At 39.3% G+C, this 12974-nt stretch overlaps 1 protein-coding gene across 1 annotated transcript in view; it reads right to left on the bottom strand.

Moving 5' to 3' along the window:
- The window catches only part of PAIP2B (poly(A) binding protein interacting protein 2B), a 31050-nt gene extending 18535 nt beyond the window's left edge, over positions 1-12515 (bottom strand). Inside the window, exon 1 of the mRNA XM_039239578.1 lies at positions 12354-12515. The gene's annotated coding sequence lies outside the window, so the exon portion shown is untranslated. The remainder of the gene's footprint in view (positions 1-12353) is intronic.
- Between the last annotated feature and the right edge of the window lie 459 nt (positions 12516-12974).

Here is a 12974-nt window from a genome sequence, read left to right as displayed (position 1 = left end):
TAAAAAAAAAAAAAAGAAATATTAAAAAAAATTAAAAAAAAAAAAAAAAGAAATATTAAAAAAAATTATTCTATTTTGTAGGTAAAAAAAATAAATAAATAAACTCTGATTTTCCTCAAACTCTGATTTTCCTATTGCTAATGGGAGTAGGGAAACCAGGCTGAAGAAAAATGCTATTTAACAAAAGGACTAGGTCTTTGGAAGGAAAAAACGAACAAGGTCATGCTATATGTTTAAATAAATCATGTCCTCTACCATAAACATGCAAAGGTCCATTTAATTTGAAGCTTGCCAGCCTTTTTAAGATGAGAAAGCAGACTCCCAAACATGTATATAATTCGTTATATACAATTCCAAAATCCAAAAATCTCTGGAAACTAAAAATTTTCCATATGCTTTACGTCAAAACTCAGATGACATTAAGACTTGAACTGATGTGAAGCTATATATAGCCTACATCTATCCCACTTAGTGTGAATACTCCCGTTTTCCTCAGAAACACTAATGTGTGTGACTAAGGGTGCTGCAACGGATCACGGGGGCATTACATAACACACAGAGAAAGCATCTCTCTAAAATTTGAAAAATTCTGAATTCTGAAACTCATCTAGCCAAAGTTTTGGACCCTCTACAGATTTGTATTCCAAAGTATTTTAAAAACAATTTCCAAGAATGATTAGATCAGAGGTGCTTAATCTTCAGGATCTCATAGGCCAGTAAATTCTAAAACATATTTTGAACATAGAACTGCAATTTTTTTAAACTAAGTATGGATGGTAAAAATAACCTTAGCATCATTTTATAAAAGGATATTTTCAACATCAAAGAACACAGGAAGGCCTTAATTCAAAGCAAAAGACAATTCTTTAAATTGAATAAATTTAACTTTATGACAAACACTATGTGGTCCTAATTTTTCTTATTTCACCACAGTCTGATGAAAATTTACTGGAGACCAGTACTGTTCTGGTCAGAGGCATAGAGGTCAGCTGGCAACAAAAAATCACTTATTATTAAAATGAAGTCCCTCACGCTCCATCGTAGAAGGTCTAGGGGTGAGCAAAATTTATGTCGGATTTTAGAAAACTTGTGGGTGGTCTCTGCTGTGCAGGCAAGCTTCAGAACCACTTGTCTAGTCTCTAGGATCTAGTTCTGCCTTTCTTTTTTTCATCCCAATTCTTTTCTGAGGGGGTGAGGGGAGGCAAAACAGAAATGTTTCCGGGTAGGGGGTCTGCCGAACCCACTGTAATACCAGTTATTCCTACATAGTCCATGCTTGACTGCCTGGTCAACTTGCAAACTGAGGCTGTTAGCAGTGGAACAAGAGAAATTAGGTAGTAGACAATCAAGAAAAGCCTGCTGAAGCAAAACTCCTCTATTAAAAGGTGTGGCTTCTCGAGTTTCTTTCTCTTCAACTCAAAGATTCAGTGATGCTGAAGTTCAGCACAGGTACATTTGTCTTTGCCGAAAAAAAATAATTTAAAAAATACATGTGTGTATGAATATATATATATATATACGTGTGTGTGTGTGTGTGTGTGTGTGTGTATACATGTGTATCTACCTATTCCTTCATAGCTGTCTTCTGTGTCCAGCTGTTGCTCCAGGTCTATGATTTCGACTTTCATTTTTCATCCTTAGGGGGGGTTACAAAAATTAGTAATATTACATCAAACAATAGAATGACAAGTCACGAAAACAACTGAAAATCCACGGCATACTTGATGTTTTTATGCAGCAGGCTATTCTCCAACATTCCAATAAGATAACAATTCATTCCAATAATTTCTTTTGGGGGGAAGAAGTTTCCCTTATTCTCTTGTTACTAAATTTTTTTTAGTATTTTTTTATTTTCGAGAGAGACATAGAGCATGAGCGGAGGAAGGCAGAGAGAGAGGGAGACACAGAACCCGAAGCAGGCTCCAGGCTCTGAGCTGTCAGCACAGAGCCCAATGCAGGACTCAAACCCACAAACCGTGAGATCATGACCTGAGCCAAAGTCGGACACTTAAATGACTGAGCCACCCAGGCGCCCCTCTTATTACTATTTTTTAAAAATCTTAAGACTAAACATAGTTAACGTCTTTAAAAACACACAAAACTTTCAATAAGCAATTAAATTTCTGTCCCAGTTAAAAAAAATTAACGAACCCTTCTAAAGTAAGGCTAAATAGTAAGTGATGAGGGATACAAAAATGACATATAAATAATTCCTATCTTCATGGGGTTAATCACTAAATCCTATTTGATCCTTGTTCTCTAAGCTTTACAAGTGAAACAGCATCTCTCATTTGATATTTGTCCAGGGCTTCAATCATGAAACAAGAATTATTTTATTTTATTTTTTAATATTTTTATTTATTTCTAAGAGAGAGAGAGACAGCGTGAGTAGGGGAGGGTCAGAGAGAGAGGGAGACACAGACTCTGAAATAGGCTCCAGGCTCTGAGCTGGCAGTCAGCATAGAGCCCGACGCGGGGCTCGAACCCACGAACCGCGAGATCATGACCTAAGCGAAAGTCGGACGCTTAACTGACTAAGCCACCTAGGCGCCCCACAAGAATTATTTTATGTCTCTTTGTATTGCCGATTTCCTGAATTCAACACTATGCAGGTAGCAAGAAGGGTAAATCTTTCAGGTTTGCTGCACAACCTGTGTAATTCTTATACTCCCAAACCAAACTCAGCTTTCCTCTAGAGCCAGAATTCTAGTATTTGGTTAGTATATAGCAGTGGTTCCCAAAATTTAGTGCCAGGCCCAACAGCATCAGTAATACTTGGGAACTTACTAGAAATGCAAATTCTCAGACCTGTTGAATCAGAAACCCTGGGTGGGGCCCAGCAATCTATGTTGAAATAAGCCCTCCAGGTAATTCTGAAGCACACTCAAGTTGTGAGAACCAGTGATGTACAGCCAGGAAAAAAAATGTGATTCCTTCTCTTGGTCCGAATCCAGGGGTACTATATGTTCTATCATGATATGAAGTAAAGACATCCAATTAAAAGACATAATGTCACAACTCCTACCCTCAACCGAATGTGTTTTATTTTTGTGAGCTAAATAAGAAAACACACTGCTATCTGAGACTTAGTTGAAAATGTATACTTAATAAGCATCAGTTCCCATCTGGCTTGATTTCACACAATGCCATTTACATCTTCTTACATCTAAAGTTCCAAAAAAGGATTTTCATAATGTAAGCCTCAGACACTTCAAGAATTATATAATAAAACATCAAGTAGGTCTGAATATATCAAGCTTACTAGAGAAGAAAAGTGGAATTATTTGCTATATCTTAGAATTCAACAGGGAATTAAAGTTTAGGATTCATCTTTATACTTCCAAGTTAACACAATTAAACCAGAACTCTCCATTCTTTAAAAGATTCTAGCTAGGCAAATTTTCACTGCATTACTTCTTGCTTTCAGTGGGGATAAAGCAGAGCCCTGGGAGGCACATTTTGTATATCTGCAAGGCTGCAGAACTAAACAGTCACATCTGCTCAATACTAAAACAAAGGTCCCTTTAAACCCTCAGATGAGTGTAATACCTCAGTATTAGCCTTGGTAATAAAAAGACACCAAGAACACCACTATTTTAAAGAAGGGGGCAAGACCAGTCTGTAGTCCACAAAGCATCTACTTTGAAAAAGCAGATAATTCCTATGTAACTGTTTCAGAGCACAAATGAAGAAATCCTTAATGATTAGTTTACAGGCAGCTCAATATATTAAACAGAACAAAAAAAGCACAAAAGATAAACCACAGATCAATTTCTATGCTATAACCATACACTTTTAAATAATACATGCATAAATAAAATCAAGCAAGTTGTTTAAAAACAAAACAAAATCCTGATCAAATATGGTTCAGCCCAGAAATGCAAGGATAATCTAAAATTAAGAAATATAAAAATATATTTTTTCATATTAACAAGCAAAGGAAGAAAAACTACATGAATATCCCTATAATTATATACATATGTGTATATACAAATATATATACATATATATATAATGATTCTACCTTAAAAATGTTTCTATGCATAAAAACATTTGGGTAGCAAAATTACAGATAATTTTTCTTCATACTTTGTGTTCTAATTATTATTTTTTAAAAAGTGTGGCTTCTTTTATATTAGGGAGGAATGTTTTCATTTATAAATATTTAAATCTCTTTCTTATTTTTCCTCACATATGTGTGTTACATGTAGACCACAGGGCTTGAATTGCCCTGTGAGGTTGATCAGCCCACTTCTGGGATGTGCACCAGACAAGGCTGCCTCTTCCTTCATTATTTTTGAAGGTCATCCAGCAGCAACACAGAAAAAAACACAATAGGTAAGTTAAAATATATGAAAAGTATGATTACAATTGAAAATAACACGTATGCATTAAAAAATACTACAAGTGAACATGAAAAAGAAAGCAGCTACTTAAGCCATGGCGTGACCATCTGGAAACGCTGATTTCAGTTGTTTTATTGTGCTCAATTTATTTTTTAAATATGCACAATTGAGTAAAAGAAGAAAAAACAACGCTGCCAAACCCCTCCTGGGGCCACTCTTGCAATCTTTGCTACTATAGCTACACATTCACCTGATACCCTCAGACCCTTTCTTTTCGTAACTCCCTTTCATTCACTCATTTTACTCATTTTTTTAAATGTTTATTTATCTTTAAGAGACAGAGAGAGACAGATCATGAACAGGGAAGGGCAGAGAGAAGGAGACAGAATCCGAGGCAGGCTCCAGGCTCTGAGCTGTCAGCACAGGACCTGATGCAGGGCTTAAATCCATAACCCATGAGATTATGACCTGAGCTTAAATTGGATGCTTAACCGACTGAGCCACCCAGGTGCCCCTCTACTCATTTTTTTGAAAAGGTAACATAAACATATGATTCAAAAAACATGTTTTAAATACACGTAAAGGGCTACGGCGAAATCCCATTTCCACTCCTGTTTCTTCCACTGGTTTCTTACATATTGTTTCAGAATTTCTTTTTGCAACTATAAACAAATATGCATATTCGTATTCTACCTTTCTTTGTCTCTCAGCACAAAAAGCAGCATACTAAAAACATGGCTGCATGCTGTGCCCCTTTTTTAAAAATCACGATATATCTCAGAGCTCTTTTCCATCAGTACATAGTCTCCCCCATTCTTTTTTATGACTATATAATATTCCATGGTTTGCATGTACCACAGTTACTTAACTAGTTCCTGTTACTGATAAACACTGGAGTCATCTCTATTATGCGATTACAAACAATAATGCCAAGCATAACCACACACACACACACACACACACACACCCCTAATTCATTTCTGAATGTGCCTTTGAAGAAGCTTATGAAATGGTTTAAGATATTAGATGATTACAGGGTCACACATTTACCAGGATGAGAAGGTAGCCCCTTTTCTGGTTCTCATTATATATAGCATTATATAGCAAAAGATGTAACGATTCTGTGGACCAAGCAGTTGTACTCTTAGGGGATTCATCTCATAAAAATAAAATGACTAAAACACACGTTTCTATTAGAAAATGATGCATGTGCACAAAAGTATAAAGTATACCCATCAAAATGTGAACCACTGCCTTGGTCTGGTGGGTCTTTTTTTTTTTTTTTTTTTAATGTTTATTTCTGAAAGAGAGAGACAACGTGAGCAGGGGAGGGTCAGAGAGAGAGGGAGACACAGAAATCTGAAGCAGGCTCCAGGCCCTGAGCTAGCTGTCAGCACAGAGCCCGATGCGGGGCTTGAACCCACGAACCGTGAGATCATGACCTGAGCCGAAGTCGGACGCTTAACCGACTGAGCCACCCAGGCGCCCCTGGTGGGTCTTAATATGAGTGTTCTGAGGCTTCCCCCTTCTCCTTTTTTGCCCATCAATGCTTTCTAATTTTACAGAAGTAATGTACCATTTCTGTAATATAAAATTAAAAACTAAAAAAAATGTTAATTCAAATTAAGCTGGATACTCTCCTTTAGTCTGTCTTATATTTGTACAGTGCTTCAGAGTTTCTAAAGTATGTTTATATGCATCATTTACTTCTTACACTAACCCCATGTATTTTCATTCTATCAAAACAGAAAAGGAGGCAACAGATGGTTAGGCAGTTGTGCTCAAGGTCATTCAAATAGAAACCTGGCAGAGACAAATTTCAAACCTAGATCTTCTGACTGCAATTCAGTACACTATCAGAAACATAATTGTTGCTTCCTTAATTTTAAAAATAACTTGGAGTTAATCACATAATCAGAATTTGAGAGATGAATTAAAATTACACAGTATAAGGCCTTAGCCCCTAAAGCTCATAATCAGATCTTATTGAAGGGAGAACATTGGCATACAACTCCCCAAACCCCAGAGATAGTATGCATATAAATAAAATCACCTAACTGGCAAAATTTACATTTAATATGGCCCAAAATGAGTGCATAATAAAAGGAACATCCTCTCACGTTGGAAGATTCTCACTTTCAAGACAACCTTTGTCTTTACCTTGCTCTAGTCTGGTCTCCAAATACCTCATGGAAACATGAATTATAAAACATGTGATTATAAAACATTTTTTTTTTTTAAGTTTGGGACTCAATGATCAAGATGACAGTTAAGTTGACTAGGATGTATTCTTTCTTCCCAAGATCTCTCCTTTTTTTCCTATAAAATTATACAGGTTATTTTGCAATGCACATGGAGACCACTGATAAATCTTGGTTTGTTAAAGTACATTTTAATTCATCATTCCTCAAAATGTGTCTCATATAATTCTGTTCCAAAAGATGATTAGATATGCTGCAGGTGGGGTGGAAAGGAAAGACCATGGATAAATAGAATATACCCCTTTTGGAGATCCATAATTCACAGTGGACATTAATGTACTAAAGGCCTAGGGAAGTCCTGCATCACAGAAACCTTTGTTTAAGCCAGTTTACTTTAACAAAAAATTCTTCTACTATGGCATAATTAATCACATCTTGTGTTTAGAGAAACCGCTTGAATATATATAGTTATTAACTAAATACCCACAACAGATATGGCAAACATGGATAGCTCTTAAGTCTTTTCTACCACAAAAATATTAATTCTTTAAAAAGTTTCTATGTTCAGGGGAGCCTGGGTGGCTCAGTCGGTTAAGCGTCTGGCTTTGGCTCAGGTCATGGTCTCACGGTTCGTGGGTTGGAGTCCTGTGTTGGGCTCTTGGCTGACAGCTTGGAGCTTGGAGCCTGCTTCCAATTCTGTGTCTCCCTCTCTCTCTTCCCCTCCCCTGCTCAAGCTCTGTCTCTCTCTCTTTCTCAAAAATAAATACATGTTTAAAAAAATAATTTTAAAAAAGTTGCTATGTTCAGTCTAGTGAACTCCTTCCTCTTCACCACCAAAGCCTTGCTTAAATATTATCTCATTTGAGAAATCGTCCCCAGTGCTCTCTATATTGCTAACTACTCCTTTCTCCTGGTTTAGACAGAATTTATTTATATCCCTATTATCTCACTTCACACGTGATAAATCAGTTCACCCATCTGTCTCCTTGCAAGATGGTGAGCTCCTTGAGAATACGTTTGTTTCTATTTTCAGCACCTTGAACAGTATAGGGCACATATGAGCTTCATGATGGAAGTAAATAAAGTCACTATAGTATAACAGTTTCCCAGAATTCAATTTTTGTATTTCTAAACTGTTAGTGATAACCTGCCAACAGCTTGAGAATTTTATGCTCTCTCCCTAAAACTTGCATCCATTACTGAGCAGCAGTGGTCATAGTAAACTCAGTTGTGACTTACCCTCTAGCCAAGCCCATTCATTTTTTTCCTTAGGTGATTTTGGTCTGTTTATATCTCTATGCCTTTGCACCTGCTGGTCCCTGCTGGTCATAAAGTTTTATTCATCTGGAAAACATTTCTACTCATCCTTTAAGAATCAGTTTAAACAATACCTTCTTTGGGAAGCCTTAACATCCTCCCATTCTTTCAGGAAAAGTGGAGAATTCCTCAAGTCAGACATTTGTGCATCTATTACTATGTAAGATGAAGATGAAGATGTGGACCCCACATTCATGGAGTTGACAGTCTAGTAAGGAAGACAGCCATATGAACAAATAACCACACTATAATAAAATTAAATGCAATACCAAAAGGAAGATTTATGTGTTTACTTTGTTAGGTTATTAGATATTATCAATGATCATGTTAGACAGGTATTTAAACCGGACAGAAGTCTACAAAGCTCTAAGGACTGCTATATTCTCAATTGTCTTCTGAAGAAACTATCTCCAACAGGTTCTTTTTATATATGCTGAGGTCTGTACAACTGCTAATACATGAAACCACCCTACTTCTTGGGCCACAAGCAACTGGACTAGCACTCAGAACCCTAACTAAGGACAATCTACAGGTTGAACCTGAGAGAGAGATCACCTAGGACATGACTTGACTCAATATTCTGCCCAATAGGGGTCCTCTATCTTAGGTGACAAACCAATCCAATCAGATTCTCTCTTGGGAAATACAATGTTGGGTGGACAAAGTAAAGGAAGGAAGGTCTCCAGAGCTCAAATCCTATTCTAAATATTGCTCAGTTATTGTTTTTTAAAGCTTTGAAAGCAGTAGGGCCAAGGAACAATATGGCTGCTGAGATGACTTCCCATTTAAATTTACATTAAACCCTCATCATCAAAGGTGACATGTGGGGGCGCCTGGGTGGCTCAGTCAGTTAAGCATTCTACTACTGAATCCCAAAGCAGGCTCCATGTTGTAAGTGCAAAGCCCAATGTGGGGCTCGAACTCACGAACCGTGAAATCTTGATGTTAGCTGAAGTTGAGTCAAATGCTCAAAAATAAATAAATAAACATTTTTAAAAAAGATAATATGTGTGTGCCTCTTCCTTTTAACTGACAAGGGCCTAACACATCATATCACCACTTCAGAAATTAGGAAACAGGCTTAAGAGTTCTATAATCTGACGAAAGTCACTCAGTTGGTAGTTGGCAGAGCCAGAAATCAAAGTTCAAATCAGCCTGCTTCTTCTAGAAAATCCTGCCAGTTATACAGGCAAATGGCCTCAAAATCAACTAATGACAAGTACAAGTTGACACAGGTTAATGGAGAGAGCCTTAAGGCTTTTTTTTTTTAATGTTTATTTTTTTTTTTGAGAGAGAGACAGTGTGAGCAGGGCTTGAACTCACGAATGGACACTCCATGGACTGAGCCACCCAGGTGCCCCTATGGGAAAAAGAAATGTTCTGGAAGTCAATATGCTAGGGGATATGAAGTGGGAGGGGGAACACCAACTTTTACTTTGGTCAAGTTAGTTTATCATTCCAATCTGGACCTCTCCCCTGGGCTATTAGCTGTCTGTCTCTTTTACTCAAATATAGTATCAGTAAGGGCAAGAGCTTCATTTCTTTGTTCACCAGAGTATAAAACAAGCCTAGCTTATAGTAAGTGCTTGATAAATATTTGTTGAATAAATAAATGAACAAATTATCTGAGAAACTAAAGGAACATTCTACAGTGGACTACAAGAAGAGTTATCATGAAATAGACTCCAGAGGTCATTTACAAGTGCAGTTGATCCTCATTTTTTACGGATCCTGTATTTTCGAATTGTACCACTTGCTAAAATTTCTTTGTAACCATGAAATCAATATTCACAGTGCTTTCTCAGCCATCCACAGACATGCGCAAAGTGCAAAAGTTTTGAGTCAGCCCTCAAACCCACTCCCAGCTAAGGCCAACCAAGGGAGTGCTCTGCATTTGTGCTTCCTCTGTCTTGTTGCAGAGATGACTAAAGGACATAGATGGTAGGGGGCAGTGCGGTGTAGTGCGAGCAGCTCTGGCTCCCAGGCCAATCAGAGAGGGTTTGAATCCTAACTCTGGCACCTGTTAGAGGGTGGCCTCAGGCAAGTTACTTAACATTTCTGAGCTTCATTTCCTCTCTTGTAAAATAAAGAAAATATAGTTTAACTGGATGAACTGTATTTAGGATTTAAGGTTATAGTCCACGTAAGATGTGTATATGTCCACAATTCTCCTAGCAGTGGTTCAGTATTTGCCAATTTAGTGGTCTAGGTGACTTTATACACCAAAATCCCTGCAAATAATGAGAATCAAAGGCATTTATTTATAACGAAATAACCGAAAGATACAGAAAACAATTATTTGGATGGAGTGCAGGCCAGTGTCAGGCTTCAAGAGATTCTGAAATACAACCTCACTAGGCATATGAGGTGTGGAAAATGCTTTAAAGGAGAGAGAACAGCACCTACAGAGAGAGACCCGAGTGTGTAAGATAAACAGGTAGGATTAGGAAATGGCACTTCAGAAAGTCTAGAGCCGGTGTTGAGGCCAGAACATGGGGTCACAGTGCTCCTCTGTGTCCTACATATACCCTACACTGTGGAACCTCTCCTCCACATTTAATTCTTCGGTTACAGGTGTCTCATTAAACTGTGAGCTCTTTAAAGACAAGATCTCTAGGAAGAAATCATAGTTATAATCTTTTAAAGTTGCAAATGAGTAATTACTAAGCACAAATACACCTGAAAAGACTGTAAAAAATAACTTTGGTTTTCAGTCACAGCCTTATACCAACATATAATAGTGACCAACTCATAAATCTGCAGTTTTTCTAGGACTTTTCTTTGATGACTGCTAATAATTCTGTAATTAGTACTTTTTATTGTTCTCGATAACTGGGCATTTGTTAGAATAGCTATAGATCTTCCTCTTTTTCATGTGATTTGTTAACAGGGCTCAACCATATGGTCTATGAGACAACGCAGTGCTGTCTCCTCAGAGTGAAGATTCCCTTTAATTCACTCTACGACTTATTTCCCTATATACAAGGTACAATCTTATTTACAAATAAGGAAAACAGTAAGAATTTTTTACAAAAATTTGCAAAACACAGTGTACATATTAAACTAACTGCTTCACCTCTGTGAAGAGGTGAAGAAAAATAATTATAAGAATTATAATTCCAATTTATGTGAAGACTCTCTCATACACACACAGCCTTAGAGGCCCATCACATTTATTCTAATACTTTAATTTCCTCAAGACAAAGCCTTTACTGTCCAATATCTGAATTAATATTTTCAAAACTCTAAAGTGACATGTTACTTTTTCCCCATAAATTTCTTGGCATAATTTTATTTAGGCACAGCATAGTTTGCCCTATTATCTAGAAACATATGGTTAGAACCATATATCATTAAAATACAAACTGATATACTATAAATGTAAATACATATTCTCTGCGAGTGTGGAATAGAGTATACTGTTTTTAAACAGATTCAATACCATATTATCCAGTCTGGGTGTGATCAAATCCCATTGAGTTACACAGCTAAAAACATGTTGTATATTTTATGATAAAAGAGGGTGGACAGGCCCTTACACTGCAAACTCTCTGCCACTCCAGTTAAGCTATTTAAAGTATAATGCAAACTGCCTACTTAAAATAATAATACATTAAATTTCTTGTGGCCAGTGAACTCTTCTCACCTGCATTTCCAGAAACTATTATCAGAACAACTGTATTGGGACAAAGATTCCCAAGAGGATATCCAGAGAGGATGATCAAATGCGATTTTAAGGAAGGCAAGAACAGTTTACCATTAACAAAACCGATTAAAGTTCCCAATCTTGCAAAGCTCCCTGTACTATGTATTCTGCCTCTCTTGCATTCACCTTCCAGCTGCTTGGAAGGAGCAAGTGGAAAATGTTAGTTTCCATGAGAGATGTGGATGAAATTTAGGTGGTGGAAGGGGTAAAGGCTCACTCGCAGAACGGAAGGCAGGAGACAAGTGGCCAAGGTTCCTAACTCAAATTAGGTGTCAAGAAGGGAAGCTGGAGTAAAGCGGGAGGTGGAGGGAGTGGAAGAAACCCAGATAACGCACCCGGGCCCGCGAATGGGGGAGGGGTGAAAATGTGCAACTCCTCCCCGAACCCGCCTGGGGAGGGAATCGGGGGATGCAGCACTGGTCACTTTCCCTTGAGGTGTTGCGCTAGGGTACTGAGGGAACTCGCTTCAGTCCGGAAGAGGCTAAGGGGGCTCAGGGAAGTTGAGGGTCTGGGGAGGAATAGCGCGCCTATGCGGGGAGAAAGGGACTAAGGACCCCCTAACGACCGCAAGGGGCAGAGAGTAACCCTCGCGGTTGGCCCTTCTTGCGGATGGCCGCGACGTAGGGCCCGCGGGCTTACCCTCCCCACAGGAGCTCGGACCGGCGCGCGTCGCCCCTCACAGACCGGACGGCTGCGGAAAGGGAGGCGCAGGGCGCCCCCAGAGCCAGGAGAACGGCGCTTCCCGCGGGTCCCCTCCCCGGCAGCCCGGGTGCCCGAGCCCACCTGGGCTGACCAGAAGCCCTTCCTCCTGACCGTACTCCGCCACTCCTCCGAGAGCCTCAGCCGTAGCCGCAGAGGTAGCCGTCGCCAGAACAGTCTTGGCCTCCAGTACCAAAGCGTGAGCCACAGCACGGGAAAAGCGCCGCTGCCACTCGCCAGGTTATCTCTTACAGCACACTGGCTATTTACTCCGCCCCCGAACACAAGCCATTGGTTGCTGGGCACCGCCCCATTCGCCTATTGGACCGAAGACGATGCCGCTCAGTCTCATAGAAGGGCATGTGTGGTGCTTATTGGTCTAAATGTGAAGCAGTTCCCGCCCACTCCCTCAGAAATTCCAGCTTCCGATTGGTATGAACATCTGTCTTTTCGCTCCCTTCGTTCTTTCTCTCAGGGTGGAGCGCCTCCTTTCGGGAGACACCGGCTCTGATTGGCTGAAAGGAAGCTACGTTAGTCCTGGATAGGCAATGAGCCAAGGATGAGTCCGGCCCCCACGTGGGGGAGGAGCCCAAGGCTCAGCCCCGTTGGGTTTGTTTACACAGACTCTTGCTCGCGCTTCTTTCTATTGGCTGAGCCAGCGGACCCTCCCCCCGGGTTGCGCCATTCAATTTAGCAAGGAGGGGC

This window comes from Hyaena hyaena, unplaced genomic scaffold (assembly GCF_003009895.1).
Source record: "Hyaena hyaena isolate Hyena2069 unplaced genomic scaffold, ASM300989v1 scaffold_158, whole genome shotgun sequence".
NCBI lineage: Eukaryota > Metazoa > Chordata > Mammalia > Carnivora > Hyaenidae > Hyaena > Hyaena hyaena.
The sequence above is the reverse complement of the archived record's forward strand: the minus strand, read 5'-3'. Positions and strand labels throughout refer to the sequence as shown.